Here is a 6,819-nt window from a genome sequence, read left to right as displayed (position 1 = left end):
GTGATTTCTTTATATTAGTCTGGAAAACCACAAATGGTTATCGTTAAAGCACTCCAGCATTTAAATGTGAATAAATTTGTAGTGTCTCGTACCATCGCTCGTTACCGTGATACTGGTAGCGTAGCCCGACGTCAATGAAGTGGACGAAAAAAAAAACAGAAACATCAGAAGAAATTTAGTATGGTTAAAAATGAGGTTCGTCGCTTCATTTCCAGAGCAGAATAGCCACCAAAATCTCCGTTTACCGCTGGACTTTTGTGCTTTCAGTCAATAAAATTAAAAAATGTAAATATTAAGAGAGACTGGGGCAACTTCGGCACATTTTGTTTAGAGCTATATCTCAGTACTTATTCAACAGATATAAAAACTTCATGACTGATTATTGTCCTCTGATACTTGATTATAAAAACTAGTACCAAAAACATTTAACAAATTAGTATTTGTTAAATATTTTTACAGTTTTGTAAAAAAGTCAAATTCGCCGAATGTGGCCCTACCCGGGGTAGCTTCGGCATTATATTTTTAATTATCTTTATAAGAATGCGCATTGTAATTAAATAATGATACTTTTTAATAATACTGTCCTAAAAATTTTAAAGTTTTATACACGAAACGAATTAGAATGAAGATATTACAAAAACATCTGTAAAAATACAAAAAAAAAAAAAAAAACGGTGTATCTAAATAAGTTTATTAGCTAGAGTTTTCAAACTTTGAGACAGTTATTTATTTTGATATTCAATACCTACGTATCGCAACTAGTGATGTTCGGTAAGAGCTTCATATCGAAAACGCGAATGCCAATGTGCCCCGATGCTGAAGGTGCCCCAGTCTCTCCTATGACGTTTGACTTTGTTGCAGTTTTTTTATCTCAGCCTGTAGACCCCAGCAGTTGATAGTATATCAAAGAAGTTTAGTTGACCTTTAATTTAGGATCTTTAGGAGCTTTTTGCGCGTTTTCATTCGAATTGTCTGTAACATGTATTTTTGGTTTTCATTCGGTAATATATTCTCCTATAATAAATTATTAAAAAGTTCCACTTTTTACGATAGCCTCATTATACTACTAAAAGGTATTTTAAATGTCCAACTCATAAAAAGTTTGCACCGACCGAATTTATTTACGCTGCTTATGACCTAGCCTTAATTTGTAGTAAGGGTTGATGGCATGATGCGTTAAAAATTTACCTAATAGAAACGTCGGTTTTAGACCCGAAGTGTCTTTGTATTAAATCGTTTTCAGAACATTTGTAGTCGATATTGACATGTCTGTCTCTCGATAATTTCGGATTATCGATTTGAACCAAATTTGGCTCCGCCTATTATTTATTTAAGCATAGATCAAGTTCGATGATGGAACCAACCTACCCATTACTTCTGGAAACATCTAATTCCATCCAAAATGTTCACATCGTATGGATCAAGTCAAAATGTTGACCATTTGTAAATCCGATATGAATTTCCGATTTGATTTAAATTAGGCACATCGTAATATTTATTGTCAAATTTAGATGGCTTCATTTGCCCGGCGCCACACTTTACATGGTCCAACCGACCCAAACAAGTTAAATTTGCTTTCATTATCAAAAATAACACATTTCCAAAATGCAAAACCCTTTTTAGTGGATATTTTTGACTTGACTCACTGTATGTCATAGGTTTAGGAAATCTGTCTGTCGCACGCTGTTTTAATTTATTTTTATAAATACTTTAAAATAAATATTTTTTATTAAATTTTATAGGTATCTTCTTTTAAATTTTTTTTTATTTTGTATGTACATTTTAATTTTTTTATATTTTGTCTATTATTTCCTTATAATCTATTTTTTTATTATGTTATTTTTTATATATTTAACATATTTTTCCTTTACATATATTTTTTGATATTTTTATTTTTGATATGTGATATATACTCTTTATGATTATATTCAAAATAGGTAAATTGTAAAATTGTTTTTATATTATTAACAAAAATATATTCAAATCTATTTCTAAGTGACAAAAATTGTGAAAGTAGGGATATTGTGTTGAACAACATCCACAGTCCTACGTGTAATAGCAGAGCAAGGTTTCGATCCTCGGACCTCTGGGTTATGGGCCCAGCACGCTTCCACTGCGCCACTCTGCTTGTTGCCGAATGAGTGGACAAAACGTGTGAAACGGGAAATAAAAGAAAAACTAAAAATAGAATCACTCAGACAAATGAATGAATAAATGTGTCAATGGGTGTTGTGGGGATGATCTATACAAACACCATGGGGTGGTGGTGGTTGCCGTTGTATGACCATATGTTCGATACAACATGTTTGAAGGAAAAACGTTTCAACACATTACAATGTTCAATTGTGGAAATGTTTTTTTCGCTTTATTTACATTTGTGTTTATATTTCCGATTTGTAGTAATGAATGTGTTTGTTCAGGGCAATTAGTCTACGTATTTTTGAGGAAAATATTTGTATATTTAAGGTTTATTTATGATGAGGAACTAATTGTTTCTAACAGTTTTAAATGAGAATTTAATAATTACAATCTATATGAAATTAAACAGATTTATCAAAGACAATATTATTACCATTAAAAAATAGTCTACACAATTTATGTTTGTAGTAATAATCGAATCGAAATAAAATATTACCGTATACACTCCCTCAAACAATAGCATAATAGTTTATTATAACAATATTTCCCACCCGTTTCTCGCAATATTTATGTTTATTATCAACATTCAACGACTCAATAACTTTCTTTGGTTGTTGTATTCCCCTCTCAATAACTTTCTTTTGCTTTTGGGTTTCCCCACTCCTCCACAAATATGTATAATATTACAATTATGTTTGAGTTCGAAACATTGCCCATAAACAAATACATAAATTGTGAAAACAAATACCGATTAAGAAATCTGTAGACTGCTCCCATTTAATACAGACTTTTTGTTGTCTTTGTTTTTTTTTTTTGCCATAGTCGTTAAATAGAAAGGGAGTGGATTATAGGCAATAAAGGACACACACACTTATCTAACAAATTGCCCATTTATTTCAAATCAATTCCATACTTTTAATTTTCAAAATAAATAAGACAAAAACAAAATAAATACATAAATTTCGAACAAGCGATGTAGTTTCGTGTTTTTAGGTTAGGTGATCATTTCTTAAAAAAGACCTATAAACGATTTTATGGACCCTATGATAAATCGTTAACATATGGTGTTAATTATTTAAGTACATATTTTTAATAGCCATATAGGTTTTTAATAAAGACAATAATTTCTTAAAAGACTATAAAATAAGTTTATGGGTCAAATAAGGTGAATATTTGAGAAAATAAATTGGCAATTAATTATACACTCAGCCTTATTTTCTATGACAAAAATAGCCCTCATATAAATATTGCATCAAGCTTCTTGGTCCAAATCCGTACTTGACAATTTTCAGTCGTTATAAAATATACGTTTTTCTGGCTCTCTAAGGCATTAATCGATTTAGTCCCGATTTTGTACATCATAATTTTCGACTCCACATCCACATAACCGCATCCCCCACGCACAAATTGTGTTACAATTTAATCTAATGTCTTTAATTACGAGGGCAGTTGGAAATTTCTTAGCCTAGCACAAAAAGCGCGGCATAAAAAGAAAAAGTTATGTGTTTTGGAAACTTCCATCTTTGTTATGAATACATGTTAAATTTTGTTTCGATCTGGCAACTTCTTCATATTGACACAGGTGTTCAAAAAAGGTGCATCCGAAATTTTTTTACAATGAAAGCACACATTTCTAATTTTTGTAGTGTACAAAAATGCGGATGCGCTTTTTGAACACCTCTTTCTATACGAAGGAATTGCTAGATCGAAACCAAATGTAACATGTATTCATAACCGAGATGGAAGTTTCCAAAACACTTAATTTTTTAATGTTTATACCGCGATTTTTGTGCTAGGCTAAGAAATTTCCGAACTGTCATCGTAATTAAAGAGCTGAAACTATTTCAGATCGTTCCTTTTTCGGAATATTTCCAATAAACAAGTTCGGAACTACCCAACACTACTCTTAGATCGAAGTTGTCAGATAAGTCTGGCTTTTTGGTATTATGTATATGGCGAACCGGAAGATCTAGAACTTGGAATGAGGGTCACCGCTGGAGTTTAGGATAGCTGTACCAAAGGGTTTTAGAAAATTCGAAATATACATATCCGAAAAGTACTAAAATGTAAATTCGTTACAATTTTGTAGCATGTGAATGGATAGAGCTAAAAACTTTAAATTTGAAATGTGAATTAAGGTTTAGAAGGAGGTTCGATAAAATGAGTTGGTTTTGGAAATTTGTACCCATGTATACGAAAAGTACTAACCTACTTACTACTTGTGACAGAACGGTTGTTCCATAAGCCGATATAGTTTCGGTTCGTTAACACGTTGACGGACAGTAGAAACAAGTGAAATTCGAAAACATGACACTAGGCTTCTACTTGTACGCTGGCAAATGTTTGTCTTGTGCACATCTCTTCCAATTCGAAAGACCATATTCCGGGGATGTTGTCTTCTACTTGATCTTTCCATTGGATTAGTGGCCTTCCCCTTTTGTGTGAACCATCACTTGGCTCGCTTTTAAATGCCATCTGAGTGGGGGGAATCCTATCCATTCTCAAAACATGACTAGCCAACATAGACGCTGCAGCTCAATACGACTGACTATGTCGATGTCCGAGAATGATGGTATAGTTCATGGTTCATTCGATGATGACGCAGATCTGCCCATAGATCTTCTGGGGAATTGTTCTCTCAAACACTCCATGAGCTGCCTTATCTGCCATGCTTCAGATCCATACAACAGTACGGGTAATATCAGCTTATTGTAGAGTGTCAGTTTGTTCTGGCGAGATGTGGCCTTACTTTTGAGTTGCTTACCAAGGTATATGAAATCTTTGACTATCTCGAAGCTGTAGTTCTTAAGTTCCACACTTTGTCCGAGTGTAGTGGACGCCTTGCGTGTTGATATCATCAGCTTGGTCTTCTCGCCCTTTCCTGGCAGTAAAAAAATGGAGGATTCTGCCTTTGGCAGACTCCTCAAACTGTTCAAAGGTGTCTGTTACCTCTCGCAATGTTCGAACCATTATGTCGATGTCGTAGGCGAGTAACATATGCTGTTTGGTGTACAGAGTGCCATTTCTATTCACATTTGCATCTCGTATGACCCTTTTCCAGCAGTATGTTAAACAGGTCACCCGACAAACTTCACCCTCTAAATCCTCGTTCGATATTGAAGGGCTCCGAGAGGTCTTTTCCAATTTTAACAGCTGAACTTGTGCCACTTAAAGTTATCCCACATAGCCGTATTAATTTTGCAGGAGTGTCAAGCGCAGACACGGATAGAGCTGTCGAACGCGGCTTTATAGTCGAAGAATGTGACAATGTGTTTTTCTTGGGTCTTTTCCAAGTTCTGGCGCAGAGTGAAAACCTGGTCAATGGTGGATTTGCCAGGCCTCAAGCCGCATTGGTATGGTCCAATAATGTCATTGATCATTGGCTACAATTTGAGGAACGAAAGGAGTTAGAATCCTGAAATTCAAATTACCGTCGGAGTGAAGGATTGAAATATGCAGATTGTTTTGGACGAACCGATACTGCTGAAATACTGATGATTAGGATTGCGATTAGGGTGTAGGATTGGAATATGTACGAATTTTTGGAAATTCGTACTACATTTGGTTGGTGTGAACCGATAGAACTGAAATATTGAAATTGGAAAATAAGGTTTCTATGATGTAGATAGGCTGGAATAGGGGGAATACGATTTTTTTTATGTATGATGTAGGTTTTTTTAGAAATTTATACCAATGTGTACAAAATGATACTAAATTTGGTACAATTTGAATTTTTGGTGCAGCTGTTGGGGTGTAGGATTGGGTTATGTAGACTGTTTCGAAAATTCGTACTATTGTGTACTAAATGATACTCAATGTGGTACAACTTGGATTTGGGTTTCTTATTGGTACTAAATTTGGATTTAGATGATCGGAGCTTGAATCCTGAAAAATGGAATTAAGATTACTGCAGGAGTGTAAGGATGGTATATATAGGAAGTTTTGGAAATTCGTACTTATGTGTACTAAATGGTATTAACTGGAATCCTTAAATTTCGGAAAATGATTTATATTATATTGTTGGATAGATTTTGTAATCTATATTAAGGTGTACTAAATTTGCTTATGACTGGAATCATGTTCGAATCATGAAATGTGGAATTAGTTTTGGAAATAAGTATTACAAAAGGTAAAAAAATGGTACCATATTAGTAGAGCTAGATTTCTGTTGCGGTGTAGTGTTGATATATGATATATGTAGGTTTGGAAATACGTACTACAGGAAATACGTACGATATGTTATAATCAGGGAATTTCCTAATATCATCCGTGTCGAAATTGCTAATATAATCTGATAATATTTACCAATTAAAAATCTAATTAGGGAAAATCCCAGGGTGTGGAACTTTCTCTGATTTTGAATTAGCAAATAATTGATATGACCCGAAAAAACTTGTCGACATTTTTTATTTCCATATAAGATGGATATTTTGTCCAATAGGCTACAATATTTCAATACATACAATATCAAAACTATTTAACATATATATTTGAATTTATACTCTACTCGCTTATCATCACATCACAAAAAAAAAAAACGAATACAAAAACAAAAAACGTCTACAAGTTGTCACATCCTTGTCGGATTTTATTTTCACTGGCATTTTTTCTTATCGCTTGCAAATGTCATTCCAGTTGGTTGCTGCTGCTTTAATCTTAACATTCATTATCTAACATCAC

General features: G+C 33.6%; 1 non-coding gene across 1 annotated transcript; it reads right to left on the bottom strand.

Annotated features, from left to right (window-relative positions):
• Positions 1-2,056: 2,056 nt before the first annotated feature.
• On the bottom strand, positions 2,057-2,128 carry Trnam-cau (transfer RNA methionine (anticodon CAU)). The gene has a single exon. It is a non-coding gene; the product is annotated as a tRNA-Met (tRNA).
• Between the last annotated feature and the right edge of the window lie 4,691 nt (positions 2,129-6,819).

Source organism: Musca vetustissima, unplaced genomic scaffold (assembly GCF_032173495.1).
Source record: "Musca vetustissima isolate MV318-11 ecotype Yass unplaced genomic scaffold, APGP_CSIRO_Mvet_v1 utg189325, whole genome shotgun sequence".
In the NCBI taxonomy this organism is placed as follows: Eukaryota; Metazoa; Arthropoda; class Insecta; order Diptera; family Muscidae; genus Musca; species Musca vetustissima.
Note: the sequence above shows the minus strand (reverse complement) of the source record. Positions and strands in the feature narration are given on the sequence as shown.